We start from the raw sequence: 27,657 nt of genomic DNA on the forward strand, positions 1-27,657 counted from the left end.
TTTGCCATTATATTTACACAGCTTTACTGTAACACAGTTACTTAAAAATATTGTTCTTTTATACAATAGAATCCCCGTCACACCAAACATGCTCATCCTTTCAGCCGTGAGGGCGTTATAATATGACGGTCACTTCCACTATTCGTTGGCAAAATAGTAGCCCAAGAGTTGGCGGTAGATGGTGATGACTCGCTTCCTTTCCTCTAGTCTTATACTGCTAAATTAGGGACTGGTAGTGCAGATAGCCCTTGTGTAGCTTTGCGCGAAATTAGAAACAAACCAAAACCAAACTAACTATACAATATATCAAAACGTAAACTGATTGATATTCGTAAGTTCAGGAGTCATCAAGAGCACCGGTATTCACTGACCCTTGTCTGTCCTGAATGCTGCTAAATAGAAGCTATGTCTAATATACGTGTGTATAAGGCTATACAGTCCTCCAAGGCATCGCAAAATGTTCTAATGAACTTAGGATCTAATTAACCTCTTTTAAATGTCGATTTATTAGTTTGTATCATTGTGGATAGAGGCTGGTAGAAGCTGGAAGCCAGATATATATATATAACTTGACTTACTTAGGTTCACACAACATAGAAATTGGATATATAAAACTCCTACTTTATATACAGAGACACAACCAGTTTACGATGACTTGACCTTTGAGGTCTCTTCTTTATTCATTAAAACTTAGTGAACCAATCATCAGTATGCATCTCAGCCAAACGTAGGCAACTGTCTCAAACCATAAACGTGCCATCACGTCGCCACTAAAGAAAAGGAATACATAATGGAACCTACTTATTATAATTTTCATGACCAAAGAATTCACAGGATCTGAGGTTGTAAACTGTTAATCTTAAGTTACAGCTGCTGTTAAGTAGATACACCACTGCAATTATCTGTAATAACCTTTACATTAACCAAGTGTATGTTTCTTGTATCGTAAGTGCTTTATCATGGAAGTCTTCAAAATAATACCGAGTGCTTTCACAATACTTGTTTTGTAAGTCTGTAAACTTACAGTGTCTGTTTCTCACAACACATTATTAATAAAATCACAATTATTCTTTTAAATTATGTGGATTTTAACCAACAGGTGGCAGGAAGAAATTAGATTTATTATTGGGAGAGTCAATCAGAATCTTTATACGGTGGATATTAGACATACACTGAGATATAGTTAAAGAGAGCTGAAGATAACATATTATGATCAAATGCACCCACGTGAATTGCCTCCACCCATGCTTACTACCGATAAATATAGTGCTGCAGCAGCGATTTTCACTAAGAATGAAGATAATTATGGATAACTAACACGGTTCTGTAGCGATTTGCTAACTATACAACAGCTTTAGGACCTTTACAACATCAGCGATGCCATACAGAACTTTGTCTGCAGACGTTAGAATTCAATTTCTAAACAAGTGATGAAAGCCCTTTGATCGAAAACCAGTGATTCTTCAGTCTGTCATTTCATTCTCAGTATGTCAGCGGCAAGTTTACAGGCTTAGATGCTAAAATTCAGACCTCGATTAGCCACGGTGAAGAAGGGTACATTTACACAATACATACGTTTGCATTAAAACAAGCAAAACCTTTCATTTTTTACAAATCAATAGAAATATTGAAACTGGTCGTCAAACGAAAAAGTTAATTTTGTTATTACATATCTACATAGACAGTTTCGATTATACATTATAGTAGCAAGAACACTGGATTGTACCCACAGCCACTGTTGAGATCAGCGTGGACCATGAAAAACTCCATTTCACACACATACAGACGGGTTTGTATTTAACTTCGCTTTTGATCATTATCAGAAATAAGAGCACATAGTACCGCCGTTCTTTAGTTAATAGAACAAAGTTCCCTGTGGAAGTACAATTCCTTCAAAAATAAAAAAGGCCTCTCACGAATATGTCCTTAAAATTTCGCTTTTCAACAGCCTCTCCACGTTGTTCATGGAACAGATCATTGGCCAAATATTCTTAAATTAAGTCTTTGAATCGTGAAACTGCACGAGGTTGACAATCACTTGCAACAATGCCGTCTATAAATGTCAAGTCTTCTCCATCCAGAGTGGCGCTTCTGTCAAACACATGGTCTTTATCTTCACTTCTTTACAAGTTCCACTGAAATCAATAAACTGCATAATGCGGCTCTGGAAAACAAGACGTCTATGATGAAAAGTTGAGTAAAGCTCATTTCCTGTCTCGTGCGATATAAGGACGAGCAAGAAGAGTTTCCGTTTCGAATCTGTCTCTCAGCCAAAATATCATAAAGAGAACCACAGTCTGCTGGTGCATCCTTTTCAGAGCGATTATATCGACTCAAATAAAACTTTGAGATTCGTGCTAAGAAGAAAGAGATACAATTACTTTTATTGATATCTGAAGTCAGAACGAGTCTTCCTGTACGTTATTTCAACTTTTAAGTTCAAAATGTAATGCGTTATTTCCACGAGAAATTTGCTTGTACTCATCTGATTTCTTTAAATAAATCTACATGACTAAAGGTTTGTTTAACATTGTTGTTGTTTTTTTAAATTTGAAACGATAACTTATTTTTTTATATCTTATACAGATAATTGATTAAGCAAGTCTGGTAGTTAACACAAGTAAGCTATAATTACTTATTTTATTTATTGGAATTTTACAGTATTTACTGACACTGAAATATGACAGATTTTGAAAGAACTTAAAATTTATACCTTCTCAACACAGTAGTGTTTCATTGTTGAAAGTTCTCCAGTAGCTCAGTACTATGTCTGCAGACTTACAACACTAGAAACCGGGTTTCGATACCCATGGTGGGCAGAGCACACACGTAAGTTTTTTAACTTAACTTTCAAACAAACATTATTGGAAAAATACTACTTCCGATCAAAATAGGTTATAATTAGAGTCAAACTCAAGATTTATCGCCCCCTTTCAGTATGTCAGCTGCAATTTTGTGGACTTATAATGCTAAAATTCCACGTTCAATTCCACGCGGTGAATAGAGCAGATAGTCCATTTTTTGCGATAAAAATCATTCTGGCCATCAGCAAAATTTATTGAATACAATTATTTTACGTTTCTACGTATACACATTTGAATGAATGATTTTCTTTCTTTCTTTCTTTTAATTAAAATTAAAAGTACAATATGTGATGTAGAAACGTAATGCATTCTTTGATTGGTCGTACCGTCTGTTGTGGATTGCAGATTCGCCTATTCAAAGTAAATCAGTTCAGCTTTGGTCAGCAAGCCAAAGAAATAGTTAGGCTTCTTATAATACACGTGTATATAATATTTGTGAGATTTTTGAGGCATTTTAAACTTAGTATATAGTAATCTACAGTAATTTAGGTGTGGGGAATAACATTATAGCGTTGAACTAAAGTTATTATTCGATATTTATTATACAAAAGACGAACTATTTCACAGGTGTATTACAGATTTCTTTTCACCAAAGGTAAAATTGAAAATATAGTATATGAAGTAGAGGCCAATACATTCTTTGTTTCGTCATAAAATACCAGAGTAATAACGAAGTAAAACGTGGTAACATTTCATTTCAATATCATAAATATTCGAGAGCATTTGAAACAAATAAACCGAGAAAGAAGTATTAGTCACGTTATTTTATAGTGCATAGTTTGTTTGTAGTTAAGTGCAAATCTATGCAATGGACCATCTGTGCTCTACCACCACGGGTATCGAAACCCGGTTACTAGTGTTGTAAGTTCGCATACATACCGCTACAGTGGACTACAGTGCATGAAGCGTACTACAATGGAAATATTTATTTAGCTACAACTTACTACGTCATACATAGATAGTCCTTGAACGTATTTCTAATACACTTAGACAATTATTTTAGTAGAAATTTACCTAAATTGTAATTAATGGGAATAACAAAGGTGCATAAACATACCGTGTACGAAATTTAAAAAGACTGAATCCTCTTCTAAAGAACATTTTATTTCCTGGAGCTGTTTGTTACCAGCATAAGTGAAGAACATTTTATTCACTGGAGCTGTTTGTAACCAGCATAAGGGAAGAACATTTTATTCCCTAGAGCTGTTTGTAACCAGCATAAGGGAAGAACATTTTATTCCCTAGAGCTGTTTGTAACCAGCATAAGGGAAGAACATTTTATTCCCTAGAGCTGTTTGTAACCAGCATAAGGGAAGAACATTTTATTCCCTAGAGCTGTTTGTAACCAGCATAAAGGAAGAACATTTTATTCCCTGAAGCTGTTTGTAACCAGCATAAGGGAAGAACATTTTATTCCCTAGAGCTGTTTGTAACCAGTGTAAGCCAATAAACAAATCACTGAGAAACAGATTTGAGAGCTGGTGGATAAACAGTGTTAGCAGAAAGGGTAATTTACAAAAGTAACTACAGAGCGAAAATGTTAACATTAATATGGCACTAACTAAGCTAATTCAACAATTTATTACATGGTACAAGTGCTTTGTCTGATTAAGCGTTTAATGTTTCAAGAAAGGAAACAGTTGAGCAACATTATCAAATACGTCACTTTCCATGAGAAATGTAATCTAAATTTGTTATGGAAAAATTACTCGTTTTTGAAAATACTCCAAGCAAGAAGGTTTTCGTGTTATAATAGTCGATTATCTATCGGTTATAAAAATAATGATATTGTAAATGGTAAAATGAAATGCACACGTAACTAATAGTTATTTTGAAATAAGATATTTAACCATTCGATAACAAATGAGAATCTAAAATTCTGGTTGTGGTAGAAGATAAATCAGCCATTCCATCTCAAAGTGATTACAAAACAGATGTGAAACTTGCAAACAAAGGGAATTCAATTATTCCCTCTCAGAGTGATTACAAAATAATTAAAAATTGTAGACAAACGGAAGTCAACAATCTGCTTCGGTGATTATAAAAGTGACACATCGAGCAATCTGACTCAAAAATATTACAACATAACAGCGATCATCTAGTAAAAAAGAACGGAACATCAATCAGACTTCCTCACGAACCAATGGTTGTTTGAACTCAACTATAGAACTCTAACCTGAAAAAGAGGGCTAGACCCTGCAGATATGATTTGGTTTACAAATCATTAATTTCGAAACATGACAGTATTCAACCATCTTTCAGCGACATCTTATGGAATACGTTTTTCTTTGTTTGTTTGTTTTTAACCGAGATGTTTGTATTGTTGTTTAGCCAGAGGGAGTTTATGTAACGTGATAAACGTAGTTTATCGACTAGAGGCTCTTTGAAAGTATTAGAAACGATTTGAGTACGCAATATATAACAGACAAATTAAGCTGGGATAAGGTTAGTTAGCCAGTTTGTTCCTAACTGTTACTAGTTTCGTTCAGTCTCGTAAACGTTGGGTTTGATTTTCTGCTGAGAATTAGAAGACCGGGAAATTGCCGTACGTGTGAGGAAAGTTAACAAATAACAGTGGCGGCGCCAAAGGGGGCTTGAGTCCCCCTCAGCCCCCTCCTCAATATTGTTACCAACATATATTTATAAAATATAGAAAACAATCGTCGTTGTTGCTTAACAATTAACATCAAAGAGACATAGATCTGTAGGGCTCAACGTCTTCATTAAGACGGAAGTATGTGTCATGCATCCCATAGCAACGTACTGAATGCACTGAAACTCATGCGCTGTATTGCCACTCCCTGTGTAATGCCATTCTATCTTGAGCTTTGACGAAGATTAGACAACCACGTTGATTTCAAGTTACAACAGACCATTAGGGATTTTACTTGATAAACCAAAGGTTTCATAGGTATTTACCCATTAATTTCATTTATCTTTTATTGAAAAGTAAAACATAGCATGCATGTATAAGTGTATTGTGTATAAGTCAAAACTATGAAGCATTTAGCCGGTGTTGTGTCCTCTGTGATCATTTTGCATTGTGTATCAGCCATCCAAAATTGTACTGATGATTGTGGCATACACTTAAAATTGTGACTTACAATCCAATTAATGTTATAACCTTACATGTTAACTGACCAAATAATATTTCTAAACAATTCTAGAATGAATTTTGAAATTGTCATTGGGCTATTTAGAAGTGCCTAATTTAATGTAATGTAGTAGTTACATTATTGTAACACGTGCTTGTCACACTTATGATAATAAGAACAATATCACAATCATAGTTTGGCCTGTATGAATAATGTATACATATACGCATATTTTCATAAACAGATTATTTCTAATTTGTAATAATGAATTATTAATCATTATGAGTTTCCAATGAAAACTGCATTGAAAGCACAGTTCAAAACAACACACCTTTCTGAACTGTACCTTGGTATTTACATTATTATAATTTACCATCTATACTTCATATTGATGGCATTTTGGGAAACCCCCTTCACAGTTTACCTCAGCCTCCCCCCCCCCCCCCAACGAAAATATACTGGCACCGCCACTGGCAAATAAGTGACATTTTTATATTAATGTCTGCTTCAAATTAAATCTATGAACAATCATTTGTTAAGCTAACTTGTAGAAAATAGTAGTCGATGAAAGTTTTGTTTGTTTTTGAATTTCGCGCAAAGCTACTCGAGGGCTATCTGTGCTAGCCGTCCATAACTGAGTAGTGTGAGACTAGAGGGAAGACAGCTAGTCATCACCACCCACTGCCAACCCTTGGGCTACTCTTTTACCAACGAATAGTGAGATTGACCGTCACATTATAACGCCCCCACGGCTGAAAGGGCGAGCATGTTTAATGCGGCCGGGATTCGAACTCGCGACCCTCAGATTACGAGTCGAACGCCTCAACCCACCTGGCCATGCCTTGCCAAGGTCGAATAAAGAAACGCTTTCGTTATCATTAATTATGTGAATTGGATTTTGCATTATTTTCTACCAAATAATGAAAAAAGAACCCACCCAACAACAAAAACAGTTATTATAATTAACTTTGTAAACATTATGGATCGTACAAGCTATTTCCTTTAACATTAAGCACACAAAAATTATTTCCCGCAAATAGACAATTTTTATATGTATAAAATCCATTTATCGAGTAAAATTACCGAGTATATAGATTTTGAACATGATGATTAGAAGTTGGAAACATGAGATGGAGATAAATGGGTAGATAGAGGTATTCACAAAACACAGACATCATCAATGTGAACATACATATGTACTAGCCGCTGTGTATGTTTTTAATGTTATCACAAAGTGGAACAAAGCTTCACAACGACGAGGAAAGTGATTATATAAAACTACTATTGCTGTCTATATAAACTTACTGGAAAGCAGACGTGGCGTCAGCACATGATGATCGATGGTTCTCTGTATTTGTACAATAATCCTAGAAACATCACAAATGTAGATGTCATTTTAGTACTTTTTAAAGACTTCTACAAAAAGTTCTAATAATTGTGTCAAGCTCTGTAAATTACAGTGACTATTAACATCATGATTTCGAAATTAAAAATGGCTATCTCTTAAAAACTAGAAAATAGTGATGCAGTCAGCCATTATAATTTTTTTAATTTATTTAAACAGAAATTTAGCAAAAGATTAAACGGAACAAGCAAGGTTAGCGAAGCTTTTTTCTGGTGTGCTATGATTAAAATGTCTGTTTTCGATCCGTAAGAACAGCACAAAATTATATCCACAAGGAACAGTAGCATTGTGAATGTGCTAAGTAGAGCCATAAGATAAAGCATTGTGACTTTATTCTGGGTCAACCTTTGTGAAATATAACTTTTAAAGCCGATCATAAAATTTTACTTTAAATTCAAGAAAGCAAACTGAGCAAATATATGTGATAAACATGACATTTTTAGCCCGTTGAAACTTAGTCAAACCCAATCCTAGTTGAAGACAAGCGTAATTAATGATACGGTGATAAATTTTTAAAAAATCATAATACAGCGTAAAATTGTGCTTTCGAAAATTACACACGTTGTGAAAAATAACACTTCACTAACTTATCCAATCGACACCTTAATAGTTGTCAAGTGATCTGACTGATATCAGTCTAATCAAAAATAGACTAGGAGTGAAAACAATTTGCAACCTATAAAAGACTGAACATGCGACTTAAGGAAATGAAACCAACACTAGCTGCCAAACTGGTAGCTAGACTTATAGCATTCACGAAAATTTTGCAGTAAATATTAATTCATTTGTTTCGGGTTCAACTTAGGTGGGTAAAACAAAATACACGGCCTAACTAATTAATTAATAATTATTTGCTATAAAATTCCTATCAATGCTACAAGTGTAGTTACCTGATTTGCTGCAAATTTTGATTTCATTCCTTTAAGTTGCACACTCAATCCTTTTTTTGATGGCACCTTTTTTCACACATGCGGTTTGGTTTGAATTTCGCGCAAAGCTACACGAGGACTATCTGCGCTAGCCGTCCCTAATTTTGCAGTGTAAGACTAAAGGGAAGGCAGCTAATCATCACCATCCACGGCCAACTCTTGGGTTACTCTTTTACCAACGAATAGTGGGATTAACCGCCACATTATAACGCCCCAAGGCTGAAAGTACGAGTATGTTTGGTGCGATTGAGATTCGAACTCGCGACCCTCAGATTACGAGTCGATATGGCCTTATCCACCTGGCCATGCCGGGCTTTACACATATGATATCAAATAAAAAAAACAAAAACACCTCGACTTTTTGTCAGTAAACACCAACAAACCAAAACGAATAAGAAAGTGAAACATGACAGTAACAACGTTAGTTTTAGGATCATAGCCCTATCATTCGGAACAGGTCAATACTTTACAGAACTAACCAGATTATTTAAAATGTATAGTGGTAGCTTCCTTCTCAAAAACAGTGTTAATAACTGTCTTTATAGTAACACCAAAGAATTAGAATAACGGTTTCTTGTTACCAACACCTCAGGCATTCGATACAGCCGTAAAGAGCATTATTATTTATGCTACTTAAGTTAATTTCGTATGAGGCTAAATGCTCTTTAATTACGATAATTTCATAAAATTTAACTATACAGTTTCCTTTCACTATATAGTTTTGCTGCTATAAATAAACTGTATTTAATCCGAATTACCAAACACAATAAAAAGGCCGATTTACACTTAAGCAAAGCTGTAGTAAAAATATTAGGTCGATAGTTCATGCGACTCTTGGCGTAGGCGTGCGCAGAAATTTTCGTTAAATTTGAGCGCTTTCTCTTTAATAACTTTACACATGCGGCCGATATTTACACCAAGTGCGCGTACCGAATTCGAAAAAAATATCATTGAAGTTAAGCATGTTTTTCTACGAAATACGATTCCTGCCAGGGTATGTCTACGGCCTTAAAACATTAAAAGCTAGTGTTCGATATCCGTTGTTGGCAGAGAATAGCTAGGCCGTTGTGTAGCTTTGTGTTTGTTTTCCAACAATAAAGTTACGAGATAAATTATCGGTACTTCTAGTACAAAGAAAAAAACACCAAAAAGATTATCAAAATTGAAGATGTTATTTCTTTAAAATTTGGAGTGTAAAGTAAGAGTCCAGTGGAGCACATCCGTTCAAAATATGCCATAGTTTATGTTAACACAGTTCGAGATAAAGTTTGCGGGAAATCGCTAAACTATAACTTCCGTCAATAAAACAGTATGTGTCCTATGTGCCCTGGTATTGTTCGAAATGCATCTTCGGCACCGAATATAGCAGATAGCGTGAATGACATACTATTAAACGCTCTTCTTTACTTTTACTCAGATGTTCATGGGTAATGATTAATACGCTACAGGATTAACAAATATTATATGTCGCTACTATTTACAAAAGAAAATGTTATATCGGCAGTCTTTATAGTTAATATAGTTATGTGAATAAAAGAACAAATAAAAGTCTTCAGATAGACAGGTGCGTCTTCCAAAGTCTACAAGAACTTTCAGGCCAGATGGGTTAAGGCGTTCGACTCGTAATCCGAGGGCCAAAGGTTCGAATCCTAGTCACACCAAACATGCTCGCTCTTTCAGCTGTGGGAGCGTTATAATATTACGGTCAATTCCACTATTCTTTGGCGGTGGGTGGCGATGACCAGCTGCCTTCCCCCTAGTCTTACATTACTAAATTAGGGACGGCTAGCGCAGATAGCTCTCGTGTAGTTTTGCGCGAAATTCAAAAACAAACAAACAATAACTTTCTTGGTGAGCAAGCAAACTACGAAGTATGACCTTAACTATTTATTTTGTTTAAAAGAAATGTAATTTAGTAAAAACTTCGAAAAATGCCAAATTAACTCACACTAACTGAAAAGTTTTCAACTTCAAAAAGCATTTACTTCATTATTACTTTCGAAACAAAGACGAATCAACTCGTCGATGACGTCACCAGCCTGCTTAATAAAAACTCGTACGTTCTTTAAATCCATTGATGCATTCTTCCATTTTTTATAGTTTTCCTGGGTTCGGCGTGAAGATAAGGGGGCGTTTCTTTTTTTCATATATATAAGAATATCATTTACAGTAGTAAAGTAACTCAATAAATCATACAAGCCATAACCTACCAGGCTAATACAATTATGTCTTACGAAGTAAAGCGAAACAAGGAGAAAATATTTCCGCCCAAACCACTTCCAACTTCCATTTCCAAGAACGTCAAACTAGGAGAAGTTCTGCAGATGACGACCGCTCCACCCCGAGCCAAGATTAATGCCACGGCTAGGCATTCTTTCACCTACACAACGATTCAACAATCCAGATATTAAACTATATTCAAGCTTTATGGGTAAATAATCAATCTGTGGTCGCGTGTCATCCGCAGCTTCTTCCCCCGGGTAAAGGGGATGACACGAAACTGGTATCCCCCCTCTCTAGTACACTGCTTCCATTTCACAAAATCATGCCCTTAGGTTGTTCTAGTTTTGATTGGATTGAGTAAAACGTTACAATTGTGGATTGTAATAGATTTACCTGAGGGGTTTAAGAATCAATTACAAGTTGACATACGTTGCATGTCATCAGGTGGACTGGTTGAGGCAGATTTAAAAGTATTTTAAGCTGGTTGATTAAACCAGTAAATTTTTGGTTTAAAAATGGTGATTCAAGTATTTCTTCTGAAAGATCTGATAGCTTAAGTATTACAAAAAGAAAACGTCTTTGCTTGGAAAAAAAATACGCATAAATAAATAAGTACATATATATTGTGTATATCGTCATGCGCACACAGATGTGAACGTGCAAAGGAATGGCTCAATCTTCTGATGTAGGACAAGATTTACAGGAAGTTTGTTCGTTCATTTGATACATTTATGTGTAAATAGACAGCTCAGGCAATGAGTTAAGCTCATTAATATGTTTTTCACCAAACGGGTCTTTGATGGAATAGATCTATAGGAGACAAGGGGAAGATGGAGATAGCACGAATGTGGGCAAGTCTGGGGTCGGAAAGACAGCGGCTGCAGCAGCAGTAGGGGATATGAATGATTAGTGAATTAATGGCCTGTAACACATTATTCATTAGAAAACTGATAACAGCTAACTGGTGGAGAAACCTGGAAACTGGGGGAATTTTCAAGAAGATTATATATATCCGTGTGTGTGTATATATACAACATACATACAAGTTTCTGAACCATAAGTTGACCCATCGTTACGATTGGTTCACCCAAGAGCTCATATACAAAATCAAAAACTACTCTCAAATATCTTTCAACTCTAAAAGAAGACCAAATTACATTTCCTCGCAGTGCAACTCAAAAGTGTGTGCGTTGATAAAACGTTTCTATGGTAAATGTTTATGCATACACTATTTTATGTTGATGATAAAAATATGTTTGATCTTGTAAACTCGTATTTTTTAAGAGTTGTTTAATGTAACGATTATGAACAACATAATATTTATGTTTATACACTGATTCAGTTATGTTTTCATATTCAGAAAAATAAATTCCCTTGTTGGTTGCAAAATTGAATAACATAGGAAATAGTTGTTGTAATATTCAAGAACATGACAAACATTACATATCAAAATCAGAACTAGGATCTAATTCCACAAAGGAAATAATTTTAAGGGTAACTTGTGATATTTGTTTCTGACGCTCCACAAATGGTTTTATAAAAATATATAAAAGTATTTCATTAAATCAGTGTACTTAATGTGAGGACAGAATATCCACAATATGTTTCTGGACTTTTATCCAAAATGATTTACTTTAAGAATTTTCTGTTAAGATATGTGCGGTTGTTACATTTTATTTACAGAAGAAACACAAAAAATAACATTTTGATGTAGCAGTAAAACAAAGTTCGTTGGAAGTCACAAGAAGTGCTTGCTATTTAACATCTTCTAGTCCTTAGATTTTTCAAAGCTTATTATTTTTTATATAACTTATCCAAAAGTCTTTATAAAGCCTTAAACTTCCTAATTCATTTTTGTTTCCTAAATTAAAGGAACTGAGAACGCCTCATTCTTTTTTTTCCCCATCTATTCACGACTACTTAGCAAGACGATGTTATTGTGATTTAATAACCTTATTATAATGAAGTAGAAAAGTACAATAACAGAAACATGTGTCGTTGTTAACATACTTTATGTAATAACAAGTGCATAAACTTTATAAGAAATTATATGAGAATTACCTGCGATCTATTGCTCATGGATCCTTCAGTAACGAGTTACTGTAGTTCCAATACTGAATATAAGTGTCTACTTTCGGTGTAGATAGTGATTAAGTCAGCATATTGCCAATTTGGTTGTTAGGTTTCAAAAGTAAAACGAGTTAAAAAGCCAAAAGTAAAATAAAATAAAATAAAAAATAGGAAAGACATATTGAACTAATGAAAAATATTAGTAAAAACTAAAAACTTCTTTAAACCTGAAAACTAATTTAGTTCTTTCAGAAACAAAACGACAGGCTCACTTACACAGAAAGTAACATTGAAGACAATGAAGATTTTTTATTCCCCGTAGACAAGTGAGCGTGACTGTATGCGATTTTTTTTTTTTTCATTACCGTAAAGTTGAACAAGACGGGGGAAAGAAACTCCTTTCATATGGAAATGCATTTCTTGTTTCATGAAAATCAAGAGAATAAAAAATCACTGGGATGACAGATAAGCACCACCCCCATTCCCTTTATCTCCTCAAGCTCGTTGAGATTAGCTTTGACATAAAATAGTCTTTCTTTGTGAATCAACGGTAGCCACCTCCTTGCTTTTGGTGGGATACCGCAGTGCACGAAAAAAGGCCGATTGACACGTCTCGACGGCGGTAAATTGGAGCGCCAATTACGAAGATGAAACGAACGCCGTTTGCACTCAGACTAAAGTGAAACTGACAAGGAAATTTAAGAAGGCTCAACAACAGGATTAGACAGGTAGACAGGTGGCATCACAGGCTAAGCTCTTCTCTGCTTCGTGTTAGAGTTGCTAGTAAAAGCTGGGAATAAGAACAAATTCTTGAACCGAACATACCTGACAAGAAACGTAAATATGACAGTCTCTGCTTGATATTGTACTGATATAGATAAAACTACATAGATCGACATACAATAGCTATCTATCCACATCTTTCTACGTGAAAACTCTCAGCTTACACCACTAACTTCTAACGACACAGAACAGTCTCTTGTAACAACACCAACACTTAATCACTAGCTTCTAAAAATATGGAATTTTCTCCCACAGCAATCAACAACTAGCATTGACATCATGCTGTAGCTCCTAGAAGAGAGAACAGTTCCAGTTTTGTTTTGATATATGTTGTAAGAATAAAAGTAATTAAAGACTAACATTTAGGTCCTAAAGCTCACCGTTGAGCTAGGTAGGAACACGTTAGTTAGAAAATATCACTCACTTACTGCACATTGAACGTTTAATTCTCAGATACATCTCGTAGATTAACCGAGAAAATTTAATAAAAAATTGGTATATTGCCTTTTAAAAAGTTTGATATATTATAAGTTGTGATATGCAAGATTTTAAAACATACATACACGTAGTAATACGACTACAATAAATACTGCCATATTACACAGAAAATAACTTTAAATAACTACTTTAAAATGTTTGCATTATAACTATTATAGGAAAAAAAATTCTACATTGTACTAACATTCTGTTAACGTTAATATTTCCCCTTGTTCTGTTCAAATATTTAACATCTCTGCTAAAATTAGTAAAGTGGTAAATATTAAAGACGTCTAATTACTAGTACGTTTGAAAATTTTGGACATGAAATATGATTAGATTTTTGATAATATATTTTAGACATTATTACAGTGGATTGTTTAAAAACAAACAGAAAACAAAACAGTTTATAGTTCAAATATGAAGAGCGAGAAAAGTAGTGCAGGTTTTTTTAAATATTCGCGGAAAGTTACACAAGGGCTATTTGCCTTGGCCGTCCTAATTTTGAACTGATAAGACTAGATGCAAATCAGCTGGTGAACAGCATCCACCACCAAATATTGGGCTACTTCAACTGAATAATGGGCTATAACCATCACACCCCTGGTCTTAAAGTGCAAAGCGCTATTTTGTAAGAACTAGACTCGAACCTTGGGCCTTGGATTCACAGTCGGGTACACTAAAATTTAGGCCACACCCGGCTCATTAGTACAATGAATCAAATTCCTACAAGATATAAACTGTCACACAGTAACATTCTTAGCAATTACATTTCAAGGGAAGTTTGCAATATGGTGTATATTAGTAACATCAAAGTTTACAAGATACAACTTTAGAAAGTATTTCTTAAACCAGTAGATATGTTACTAAATTAAGAAATACTCACTTCACTTACAACAGGTTTTTGGGTTCTCAACGAAAAAAGTCGTTTACTTACATGCTATTGTAACGACGGCTCGCCTACTTTCTATCTGGCCTGTAGACGACCAGGCGAAACACACACATCCATACTTGTCAGGCCTCTTGTAAGCCTCTACCTCCTTGCGAGATACGTCGACGGAAACCTCAACTTGTCTCACACCGTTCATGGGATCCACGAACTGCTGACTGCTGTGTTGGCGACTGTGGGCTAGTTCATCATTACACTTGAAATACACCTGAAGAGCAAAGCGGGCCTTACAGTGAAGGGTAGCTGGCTTGTTTCTTACCACAAACGTATCCTTCGGTTCTTCCACGAACACGGGAGCGGATGACGGGTCTGGGTCTTCCGTGGGTGGAGGATGTAACAGAAACCCCTAAAAAAAAGTTATGTAAAAGTTAACATTTCAAAGCAGAACATTTCATTTCCTATAACAATCTACCATCTAGCCTGCGCTAGCCATCCCTAATTTAGAGATGTAAGCCTAAACGGAAGCCAGTCAGTAATCACCAACCAGCATCAACACTTTTACCAATGAATAGTGGGATTGGCCAAGCAGTATAACGCTCACATGGCTGAAAGGGCGAGCACGTTTGGTGCGACGGGGATTTAATCCCGAGACCCTGAAGTTACAAGTCGAACGCCCTAACCAGCTGGCTATGCTGGGCAAATTTTGTTGAGAATACGTTGCTTATAGAAGATGTGTCAATAATCAAATGAGCTAATGTGTTTTCAGTTTAATTAAAATTACGTCTTGTGTCTTTTTAATTATATAATTCGGTTTAAACATATTTGCTTTAAATTTTGAAGGTAAGCAAAATCAGTTGTATTTTAGACAAAAAATTAATATGGTAAAAATTATATTATACTTAACGACGCCATTTAAAACTACTTAATATCCAGAAAATTTAAAATCATTAGTAACTGCTGTCTACTGTTCAAATATTACAACGCATACAATGATTACTAATAAAACTTTGTAATTAAGACTATTTTATGGTTTAACAATAAAACAATTAGTTTCTATCTGATTACTTGAACAGCCAAAGAGATGTTTCGTTCAGTTACTTTAAAACACTGGTTCATCAATACTTAAAAATTAAAAACAAGTTTAAAAACTTCATGGTTTAAGGTAAACAAAACATAAATTTAAACAACAATATAAAGCTGTAATCTTGCTGGATTTGATTAGTGTTATTTGGAAAAAGTAATGATGTTACTTGCAGTTTGTTAGAAAGAAAAGAAAATAATTTCATGGCAGGTGCCTAGTTTTAAAAGGAAAGAAACTTTCCTCAACTTGGGTGTTCAGAATATCAATTCCTCAACTTGGGTGTTCAAGGATATCAATCCCCCCTTCCCTGCTCGCGAAGATTAGGTTTAATTAAAGTGAGCTTTTTATAAGTTTAAGATAAGTCCCGATTTAAATTTTCCATTGAATGGTGAAAGCAGAGACGACGAAACAAAATATCGAGACTGGCATCCCGGATTTCGACAATTGTCGACAAACATTGACAACCCATAATCAGGGTCACAGGTTGGCGGGGATCTATAAATCCAGTGTCTTGTCTGGGATCAATTAGTTTGTTAGAATCGAGCATTGAAGTTTTTTAAAGCAATTTATTGTTTTGCAGATGGTTTCTTCAACAATCATTGGGTACTAACTAAAATCAATGTCACACATATTGTCTTTCTTGGACACTGGTATTCAGCAATCTGTCAAGTTCGTAAGAAAGGATAACCAGTCACACAAAAAGTATGTTTTTTTTAGAGGTTTTACGCCTACAAAGAACACACTTATGAAGTAACAAACATAAATAAGAGGTTTATAGAATCAGTGTTTTAGCACCTGATATTTCAGACACCTACCTCGGAGGAACGGTTTACAATTATCTGAGAAACAAGTCCAAGATTATCTAGAACATGGAAGATTGATGGAGGAACAGTTCAAATTTATCAAGGAAACACAGGGATATTTGGAAAAGCAGACCATGTTTTTGGAAATCTGTGAATACTTGGAAGAGGGATAAGGTAGTCTGTGCAGATGGTATATCAACAAATGCTTCAACTGAAGCGTATAGCACAAATGAGAAGAAAATACAGGAGGTATAGAAAGGAAGCAAACAATTAAGTATACATTTTTAAGGGGTAAAGTTATTCCACGTTCACTCAGAGATCTGAAATTAATTTAGAAGGACAGTAAGGTATTCCAAACTTATAAGAACAACTCAGATTATTTGAGAGAGTGTGGTTATTTAATAACCACTGTAAAATAAACAAAAAAGTGAAAGAGTATTTTACAGTTAGCTGCACAGCATATGATAAGTGAATCACAAATACATATTGAGAAAATTAGTCCGAGCTGCAAATTTACTGTGTTGTAAGAAAAAGAAGTTAGATCATAGAAAAAGACACATGAAAAAAAAATGGAAAATATAATTTTATTTTAAATTAAACCAATTCCCGAATTTGTTGTATACTTGTCTCACATTTAGAACTGATAAGATTTGTAAGACATCTTTGTATGCACAATGTTCATTAATCACTTGTTCCTTGTATACAACTCAAAGCGGTACAATTCTTGAAACATATTCTGTTTTTAAAAATCTATAAAAAGAATTGAAACCATTCTGTTGGATAATACAAAATTGCGCAACTTAAGTGTCATTATTTAGTCTATTTTGTGACTTACAATTTAATCATTGTTTAGTTTTAAGAGAGGAGTGTTGAAGATGTAGTGTTTTACAAATGACAATTATGACAAATTTCGTTACTTAACTTTATACGAGTCGTATGTTGCCTTTGCACATATATTGTTGTCTGGGTTTACTAATATTTTTGACGTCACATTTATTCCAATCTTCGATATTTTCTCGCCACCTTAAAGAGTATTGTTACCTTATAACGCCGCTCGTGTAATCTGATGAGTATTCGAGGCCTCAGTGAAGATATATATATATATATATAGGTGACTCGCAAGCGCAAGTAGAAAGTAGAGAAAAGTTAAGTGCAGTTCACTCCGAAAATCAGCGAAACAAACGTGATGTCGACGTGCGAGTGATTAGCTACAACAGGCGATATTTTAAAGTGCGCTTCACAGTTTGATAGAGAAAAGGAGAATAGTATATCTTGTCAAAGTAATTATATCTGCCTATATGGACTTTGACGAAACGAAGACAATTACCGCATTACTTCGAATTTTAAAAAGCACCTTTTTCAAATTTTTCCGAACTGAAAATTAGGGTGTGTCTTAAATTCGAGGTATTATTTTTCACTCTTCAAAGGCCCGGCATGGCCAAGCGTGTTAAGGCCTGCAACTCGTAATCTGAGGGTCGCGAGTTCGCATTCCCGTTGTGCCAAACATGGTCGCCCTTTCAGCCGTGGGAGCGTTATAATGTTACGATCAATCCCACTCTTCGTTGGTAAAAGAGTAGCCCAAAAGTTGGCGGTGGGTGGTGATGACTAGCTTCCTTCCCTCTAGTCTTATACTGCTAAATTAGGGACGGCTAGCACAGATAGCCCTCGTGTAGCTTTGCGCGAAATTAAAAAACAAACAAACAAACATCACTGTTCAAAAGTCTCGAAAACATCATTTTCCTCAAACAACAAATATTTTCGAAAATATCCTGCATTAACAAACAGATTGGACTATATTTTAAAAAGAACTTAGCTTAAAAGGACTAAAAACACGTACAAAACGTCAAATTTGCCGATGTCAGCGCCTCTAACAGTGTCAGTCTTTGTCTGACTTTCCTGTTGTTCAGACGCTGTTTTATTATGTTTTTTATTTTTATTACATTTTTACCCATGGAAAAGCGTTTTGCGTACGATGTCGAATTTAAAAGTTATTTTGTGCGCTGAACAGATTGGGAATTATGCAGTCGGTAAAAAATATACAGTGAGCGAGGGAAATGTACGTCGTTGGCGTGGTATGAAAACCAAGAGTTCTTCTTGCAAAAAAAGTACAAAGTCATTTTCTGGCCCCCAAAAAAAGGAAGACATCTTGAAATTGAAGCCGCCATTTTAACTTATTTCACAGAGTTACGAAATAAAGGACCCCGTTTAACAAGAGAAGTCTTAATGTTAAGAGCAAAAGAATGTGTAGAAAATAGTGGTATTTCTTTCAAGACTAGTCATGGCTGGTGTGAGAAATTTATGAAATGAAAAGGTTTATTATTACGGCGAAGGACAACAATTAGTCAAAAATTGCCGTCAGATCTTGAAGATGCGGAAGATGGAACGCAAGATGACATTCTTTAGAACAAAAGCGAATCAAACGATGAAGATGCTTCAACTTCAGAATATAACACTGAATCAGAAGAAACATCAGAGTAACATTCTGATTAAATAAAGAAAGCAGGAAAAAACATTATTATGATGAAAATTTAAAATTTCCTGTATATTTTGTTATATTTCATTTTAAATACATTATTAACATTTTTTATTCGTTAATAAATTATTTTAAAACACTTACTCCTTTCCAATCATCATCCAATTTTTTTCCTGAAAATCCCTTTTTAAAGGTAGAGTGAGTCTTAAAATAGAGGGAGTCTTACCTTCCAACTAATACGGTAGTTGAAGTTCAGGATACAACTATAGTAATGCAGGAGGTAACGTGTTGAATTATTCAGTTATGCTACTGTGATAAGAGTAAAATAAAATAGTTTGCCTTGTCAACTGTCTAAAGTATTTGAATCAACCGAAGAGGTTTGGTTTTGGATTTTGAATTTCGCGCAAAGCTACACGAGGGCTATCTGCGCGAGAAGAAAAGTGATGTTTTATAGTGCAAATTTTTTTATACATAGCTGGGCTTGTTTTGAATATATTATTTTGAAAACCAAGAGAAGTGGATGCTGTTCATTTTTCGTTGAATTTGTCGCCAACAAGTCACAGTCACCTACTGTAGACGAATCCTTATACCACATGTACATAAAGCCTTGACACATACTCAAATATTTTTCAGGCAAAAATTGTTAGGTTTTCTATTTGACAGCTGTAAAAGGTGTCTAATTTTTGAATCAAAGTTTTTTTCTCTATATGGACCGAACATTTGTTACAGGCTTTTGAGGCCTATGCAAACTCTTTAGACAATTACATTAAAGGATAAATCTCCTTTAACATATTGTTCATGTAGGTTTTATTTTTTAGTTTTCATGTCATTAACGTTGTTCCTGTACCTGAAAACATAGTATTTTCAGTGTTTAGTAAAGAATGTTTAATTGCCAGAATATTTTTTTTTGTATTTTGATCATTTTTATGTGTTTAAGCTGTCTTTGGGTTATACATATTTTAAATTAAATTAAACATAACATCATCGTCAAGAGTTTTGAAATATTTTCATTATTATGTTGCAAGTTAAATTTAAGTTGCAAAAAATTGTGTTATTTTCCTCAAATACTATATTTTAGGCTTGAGTATTCAAGCATGGAGTCATGTCATGTTTTTATTTTGTATATTGAGACATCATCTGTCTTTGTATCACAGATAGAAAAATGGACTTTTGTTTCTTGGAAAAAACAAATGACCCACCCTTCATTTGAAAACACAGAAATTTTGCCCCACCATATTTCTACAGTCCCATACTTGTTAAATAATATGAATTTTTGCATTTTTGGAAGAAATGAATGTTAGATCGTTTAAATTGGTATATGCTCACATTAGAAGAATGTGCAGTAGTTACAATAGTTTAGGAATCTAGAGATACTTAGAAAACGAGATAGTACATTCACACGAGAATCTTTGCATACTTGAAAGAGCAGAAAGTATACCACTTATCTGAAAATATCCTCAGTCTTGAAAGAGGACTAGGCAGGCAAACTTATTTGGTAATTTGGATATAATTGGAAAAAAAGAAGTAATCACATTTACGTGAGCATTTGTGTATTTTTAAGAGGCAGAAGGTAGCTACACTTTCCTGGGTATCTGATTATTTATAAGAGGGGGAATACACTTACTCTTACCTGGGAAAGAACCCATATTTTAAATAAGACGGGAATAATCATACTTGTATATGAAATTGTACACATTTCGAAGAATAGGAAAAACAGTAGCATTTTTCTGAAAATGTGGATATATTTAGGAGAAAAGGACAATAGTCTTTCATGTCTGGACAGCTTTTAATTCAAAAGAGGGGGTTGCGGAAATATTTATTTTGAAATTATATTTATATAAGGGGAAGATCTAGCATATCTGTACATATTTGCAAGAGCAGAAAAGGTGATCACACTTATCTGAGAACCTGCTATTTGCAAAGGGAAACAGAAAGTAGAACGTAGTTAGATTTATTTTTGGGAATTCATAAATAGTTAAAAAGAAGGGAATTTAACTGCACTTACTTGGAGCTTTGAGTATTTTGAATGTATTCATATTTTAACAAATGAAAAGTGGGTTCCATTAATCTGGGAGCCTGCGTATACTTGAGAAAGGTGACGATATATTAATATGGACAATGTCCACATTTGAGAAAAAAAAAAGGCGGAAAAAAGACAAATTTATTAAACGTTTTTGGAAAATAATAGAGACTATACATTTACCCGTGAATCTGTGCGTTGTTTTTTGAAGAGGACAAGGCAGTCACACTTAAATTAAAACCTTTACTTTTGGAGGAGAAGAGAAGTGTAATTACACACCTCCGTTTCACACTTAGATCAGAGAAAGATAGCAACATTTACCTGTTCTATTTGGAAGAGGAGAGGGTAATCAAATTTGTACAAATTTAGATTAGTAAAATGATATCAATGTTACCTAGGAATCCATGCATAGTTGGAAGAAGTAGGAAGGTAATCAAAGGTATGTATGAAAACATGTGGCTTTTGTATGTTTAGTGAAAACTTCACAAGCTGATAATTGTTACAACTAACATAAGAACCGAACAAATAATGTCATGTGATTTAACAATTCGTCAAAAGACCTTTATGTTTCTCGGGTTGCTATGGGTTATAAAGAGTAAAATAACAGTGGACAGTCAATCCTGAAAGAAGAAACTGGTTTCTATTATGTTAATTAACTGTGTTGTACATATATTGCACCATAGTAATTGTTTTTGTCTGTTATAACAGAATGTAAAGAAATAGAGAAAATCATTGAATGAAATCACCCTTATTCTAAGATAGGTACATAAGGAACCTCATACGTAATTACCGTGGCTCGTTGTTATATTGATGATGCTTCTCAGTAGATGTATATGTAACTGATGCATTTTAGGGCCCTTGTAAACAACCATGTCATGGCTGCACTAACAATTTGTTCAATAACTGATTTTAAAAAAAGGCCCACAGTGGGTCAGCAGTGATAGTTTGTATTTACTACTCTTAAAATCCTAAGTTTGATTCCCCGCAGTGAACAGACAGTGGAAATCGCCCAATGCCCAGTTTTGCTATGCAAACAACAGTTAGGAATAAAATTGAAAAAAAAAAAAAAATGGGATACGGAACTCATCGATAAAACTAGAATTAACTTAACATCCTAAAGGTGAATTTTCAACAAATTTAATAATTGCCTTACAAACTGCACTTTGGTTAGGTATAATTCCTGTGTGGTTGCCTTATTTCTAAACACTTTAGTTTTTGAGTAAAAAATGAAAAAAAATATGCGAGTCCTCAAACTCAAGTTCCTCTCGGTCGTTCGTCTGTTTCCATGACGTTTTACAACTATGACGTAATAGTTGCCAAACACGCCTCGTTACACTCCGACCATTTTCTTCCTTTCAGTGCTGGTGTTTTATGTAAATATATCGGTGCTTTTTTCGGATTACATACTTTGTGAGACTATTTTTTGTCTTGATATTGCTACTTTATGTTTGTTTTATGATAACGTGGTTTACTGCCTTGCTTATGTTTGTAAAACGGCTCAGCATCGGGCAAAAGCTTCTTTTCGTTTGCGTGCAAGAAGAAACCGGCAAGGTGGTGACAGTGGGTGCGAATGGACAACAGGAAGAACTGGACTCCTTCACACCATGCAAAGCTTTGTCAAGATCACTTTCAACGCTCATGTTTTGTGTCGGATCCCACTGTTTTGGATTCCGTGGGTTTCAAGCCAGGCAGGCTGAGACTGAAAAAACATCGGCAGTAGACAGGATCGTCCCCACTATCTTTCCTCGTATAAAGCTGAGAACTGATCTCAGCCTGCAGCGTACAGGTTCCACCCCTCTGAAGCCATCTCTTGCCATCACGAAAAGAACAAACTTAAAGGTATGTGTGCAGTATAAAGCGATAAACAATAACTAATATAATATAATAATTTAAAAAGTACAAATGTTTGAAGAATGTAACTGGACATACACATTTCACATTCATAAGCGTGTTTTGCATTTGTGGCACCTGAAAGTCAGTGAAACCTTGATTTACTAGCGTAGGCAGTAAACAAATCTATCCCAAATAGAGTATATTCCAAGTTTAAAAGCTGATAGATCATTCTGTAGATGTTTTGGCATCATTTTTGCACATGGAAAAGTTTGAAGAATACCATTTTTGAAATTTAACATTTCAAAATAAATTGAAATAAGACTATGTCTTGAACATGTTGAGGTAATCAAGTACATGTTATGTTTCTCCGTTTCTCCGTATGCACTGGCCATGTTTATTTACATTCAACGCGCTGGCGTTGGCGGTTTATTTGGCAACTATTACGTCACACTACTCTTTCTAGCGGCAAACGTAAAAACTAAAACGTTCGGATTGCCGCTCGGAAAGGGCTCTTTCTGTACAAAGTTCTATGTTTCATTTATTAGCACATATGTTTTATAAAAAAAATGTGAGCCCGCAAAATTAATCAATATGAGTAGTTCTTTTGACTGCAAAGTTTTCTTTTTTCTGTAAAATTCACCTTTAAACAGACGATTCAAATATATCTGTCTAATTTATGATATTAATCTTATAAATTGATCAAGATCAGAATTTCAGAAGTAACAGCCAGTACTTAATGCCACGTGTTTTAACCAAAAAATCTTTCTGTGTCTGTCTTACTTTGTTGCATTGTTTAAAATGACATTACTCATGTTTATTTTTGAGCAATTTTGTGCTTTAACATTTGTTCCAACTGCACCTTAATGAAATTTATTTTTCTCGCGTATTTTGCTTTTATATAAATGCGCAGATTTTGAATTTGTTTAGAACAAGTTACTGCATAAGTGACGCAAGATGTTTTCCTCCACAGGTCACCACTACCTGGACCATGTAAATGTTACTGTTGCTATAGGCTTAGAGCGTCGTATTTCAACCTTGCTAGTTAATCTAAATTTCAACTGCTTTCCGGCGTAACAATGATCAGCATTGATTTTCATTGCGATCCGCTCAAAACGACAGGTGACGTAAGTCCTTGCAACACACATACTCTCAATCAATACTTTACCTGAAGTTCATGAACGCATATGTTAGTTAACAGTGGACCATGCAAGAAAACTGTAATCGCGAACAAAACTAATTTAACGTTTCCTTTAATTATTCCCTCCAAGTTTTACTCTTGAAGTTGGACACGAGTATATTCAAAGTCATATCCCCTAACTGCGAGTCAATACGCAAAACATGTCAAACATTTTAAGGTCCTGTCTTGATCTAAGCTGTAACATATTTACTGTTATACATTTATTTTAATATCTTCGTTTGTTTCAGTATAGTTCTTTTTATGCCTGTTTTATAAATGTGTAGAATATTCTTGAGAGCAAGAATCAACAATATGTTGTTTATTAATGTGTTTTTGGGCATTGTTGAAGGTTTGAGAATCTCGCGCCATTTGTATAAAAGCGAGCTAGCCGAGAGACAGAATATTATTATTTGTCAGATACAGTCAGCTTCGGAAGCTGTGATTGTGATTAACGTTTGTTAATCGGAAAACTACAGAATTTCACCAGCAATTTTTATAGACTTCGAATATTATAAGCCGTTTAACTTCAGTGAGTTAACTTGAGACGTTAAAATTTCTACAAGGACATCAGATATTGTCGTCAGTGAAAACTTACGGGTGCTTCAAGCTGGCTAGCCGTCAAAAGAAGTGAAAAGGTGTATCGACAAAATATTAATTTGCTTTCCGTAAACGTCGATAAATAATTCAGTTCCAGACTAGATATGAGACTTAGTACTGTTTGTAAGTTTGTATTTTTTTGTATATAAACAATCATTTGTAATAACTATTAGTAGTAACCGTTATTATAAACTGTATTGTTTTTTTGTTCGTATACTAAAATATATTTGTGTTAAGAAAGAAAACTGTGTGTATCTATCTTGACAAATATATCATAAATTTGTTATATATGAAATTCGATTAACTTCTTGACTTCTAAATTAAAAAATAAAATTCCTAGCAGTTTGACATCGTAATACGTAATGTACGTAACATAATAAATCGGAGACTCGTCCGAGATGAATTACAATACCTAACAAAACATACTGTAATTATTGCCAATGTCTTAAACACCAGACCTTCTTTTTTATACAACCGCTTCGCTTGCACGTGTTTGTCCGATATCAAACCAACTTCAATACAATTAAGCGCTATTGTAACTATGCCAATCTGGGCATTTGCTAGTTTTGTTACACTTTCGAGTCGTAAGTCTTGAAGTACAGACCCACGAGATATAATGAATATTCTATTATAATATATAATTCTTAACAGAAGAGGTTTTACTCCAAACATGGTTGCAGTTTGCTTATTTACTAAATAGAAATTTAACAATCACCTTGAAAGTAACTAAACATTAAAAATGAGATGTTAGCTCAACTTTGTTTTTTATTAATAACCTGTTTTAAATAGGCGATAATCTGAATTAACTACAAGTTACAGTTCATACATTAACTAGCAAATAAACTTGAAGAAGCAAAGTTTGTGTATTTACTAATACATAAACACTATGTTGACCTTACTAAATTTGATTTCTGAATACTTTTTAGAAAAGAATTTGAAATCATTTAGTACGTGTACATCAGTGGTAACAAGCTGAAACTATTCCATTTTCTATAACAATGGAAAAATTTAATGATGTAATACAATGCAATACCCGGATGTGCGAAACAATCACATTTTAGGAAAGATCGTCGAGTGTTGTAACTGTGGCAATATTATTTGAAAAGCATGGATGTAATTACATGCAACAGTAATGGTATCTGAGGATCCGTTTAATTAGTGTATCCGCTATCACAATGAGATCTCTGCAGATTTCGTAACTGTAAGAGCAATATAAGAATTCTGACATTGTTTACTAAAGATTTAACAACTTTCCTTAATCAGTAAACCAACTTGTATTCGTTAATCTTTCTCAAGTGCACAACTACTGACAATAGAAATGTCACGTATCGCAAGAAATCGCTGTTGTCATGGTTAAGACGGTGGAATTATGGGTAATTTTCCTAGTCATCCTACACATATTTACCTCACGCAAAACCAACGTTATTAACGTTCGGCATAATAAATAGGCACTGTTCTGGTACCCCTTTCGGCAAGATAAGTTTCAGTTCTACCCCCTCCCTAAAGCTCATGAATTTGTCATTATTTTTGCCCCTTACAGTCCTAACTCTCAAGTCTCTCACACGCTCGCTTGAGCCCCGGGGTTTTAGTCGAGAACGGTGCAGGTGTGCATCGGCCCGTCCCCTGGGTTGTCAGCCGCATTTCGTCGATAAAGCGGCAGCCTTGTTCAAGCCAGTGACCCGCCATAACCTTTTAGAGCACCCTAGCCTTCTAATATAACAAGATGTGTGCGGAGTCTCAGATTTATCGTCTTAGAGAGCTTATGTAGCAACTCAGGAGAGTTTAGAAAGTTCATTATTTAGAAGCATAAAAATATTTAAAAATTTGACATGGCACATTTTTACAACCGTTTTACTTAGTGAAATAAAACATTTATTTTGAAAACAATTGGCTGTTCCTTTAACTAGCGATTACTTTTCGAGAGTAGTTTCAATGTTTTATCTTTCTTTACCCAAAAATGTCGAATTTAAATTTTGCAACAAAGTAATAACGTTATTTTGACAGATGCTATTATGCAATGTTACAACAAAAACGACTACATAACACTTTTAATTGTCAAAATTAAACAATTTCCATGTCACGCCATCAAAACATAATACGTACGGTTAAGTTACATGGATATTTCCATCATGTAATCAGTTTCTTTTAAAATGACACAAACAGAGGGAAAGATATATTTTTGTGAGAAAGGCTTCTCTTCTAGACACACGCGAATAACTTAACGGCTATCAGACAAAGACAACGAGGTGGGCGTGCCCTGACAAGAGTTGACACATCTAGCGCGGATCACGTAGCCTTGAGCGAAATCTTTATCACTATATTTTATAGAGCTTAGAAAATTTAGTATGCTTAGTTTGTTGCTCAACATCTAAAGCTAAAAGTTGTAACTTGTATTAAGGTTCGAGACGCACTTTTCTCATATTCATTATTTATAATGACATTTTTTCATACTCTATTCCCGTCTTTACATCTATATTTGTATACAGAAGGCCTACTTGGGCTACAAACAAGGTAATTTTAAAAATACTTGCAAGTTAAACGCAATTAGTCCAATTTTTTATGTTTCAAGACAAAAAATGTTTATGTAACTGGCTCATTTGAAACAATGGTCAATAAATAACTATATTTTCCCAATGTCGGTTACTAGTTAGTTTGCACTATACGTTCGTGTCAGCCACTGATAACAAGGCCTATCACCAATCTAAAAACCTTCGTTAAAATGGAGAGGAAAAATATTTAAAAAATTACTGAAAATTACATCTTATAAAAGAAGACTGAACAAACAATTAAAGGTAAAAACCTACAACAGGAAGGACGACCTTCACCTACCGTCTTCCAACTCTTCCGCTGCCTGGCCTGCTCTGAGTTCCCTCGAACAAAACAACAAAACCAAGCCCCAAAGCACCATTGTGAAGTTTCTCATGCTGACTGTAGTTTC

General features: G+C 34.6%; 1 pseudogene across 1 annotated transcript in view; it reads right to left on the reverse strand.

The window, feature by feature from the left end:
* The window catches only part of LOC143228377 (netrin receptor UNC5C-like), a 116,903-nt pseudogene extending 90,498 nt beyond the window's left edge, over positions 1 to 26,405 (reverse strand). Inside the window, exons 1-3 of the transcript XR_013015323.1 lie at positions 26,267 to 26,405; positions 23,947 to 24,110; positions 14,784 to 15,141 (exon numbers count right to left, since the gene is read on the reverse strand). The product of XR_013015323.1 is annotated as a netrin receptor UNC5C-like (transcript). The remainder of the gene's footprint in view (positions 1 to 14,783; positions 15,142 to 23,946; positions 24,111 to 26,266) is intronic.
* Between the last annotated feature and the right edge of the window lie 1,252 nt (positions 26,406 to 27,657).

This window comes from Tachypleus tridentatus, chromosome 10 (assembly GCF_004210375.1).
Source record: "Tachypleus tridentatus isolate NWPU-2018 chromosome 10, ASM421037v1, whole genome shotgun sequence".
NCBI classification, from domain to species: Eukaryota; Metazoa; Arthropoda; class Merostomata; order Xiphosura; family Limulidae; genus Tachypleus; species Tachypleus tridentatus.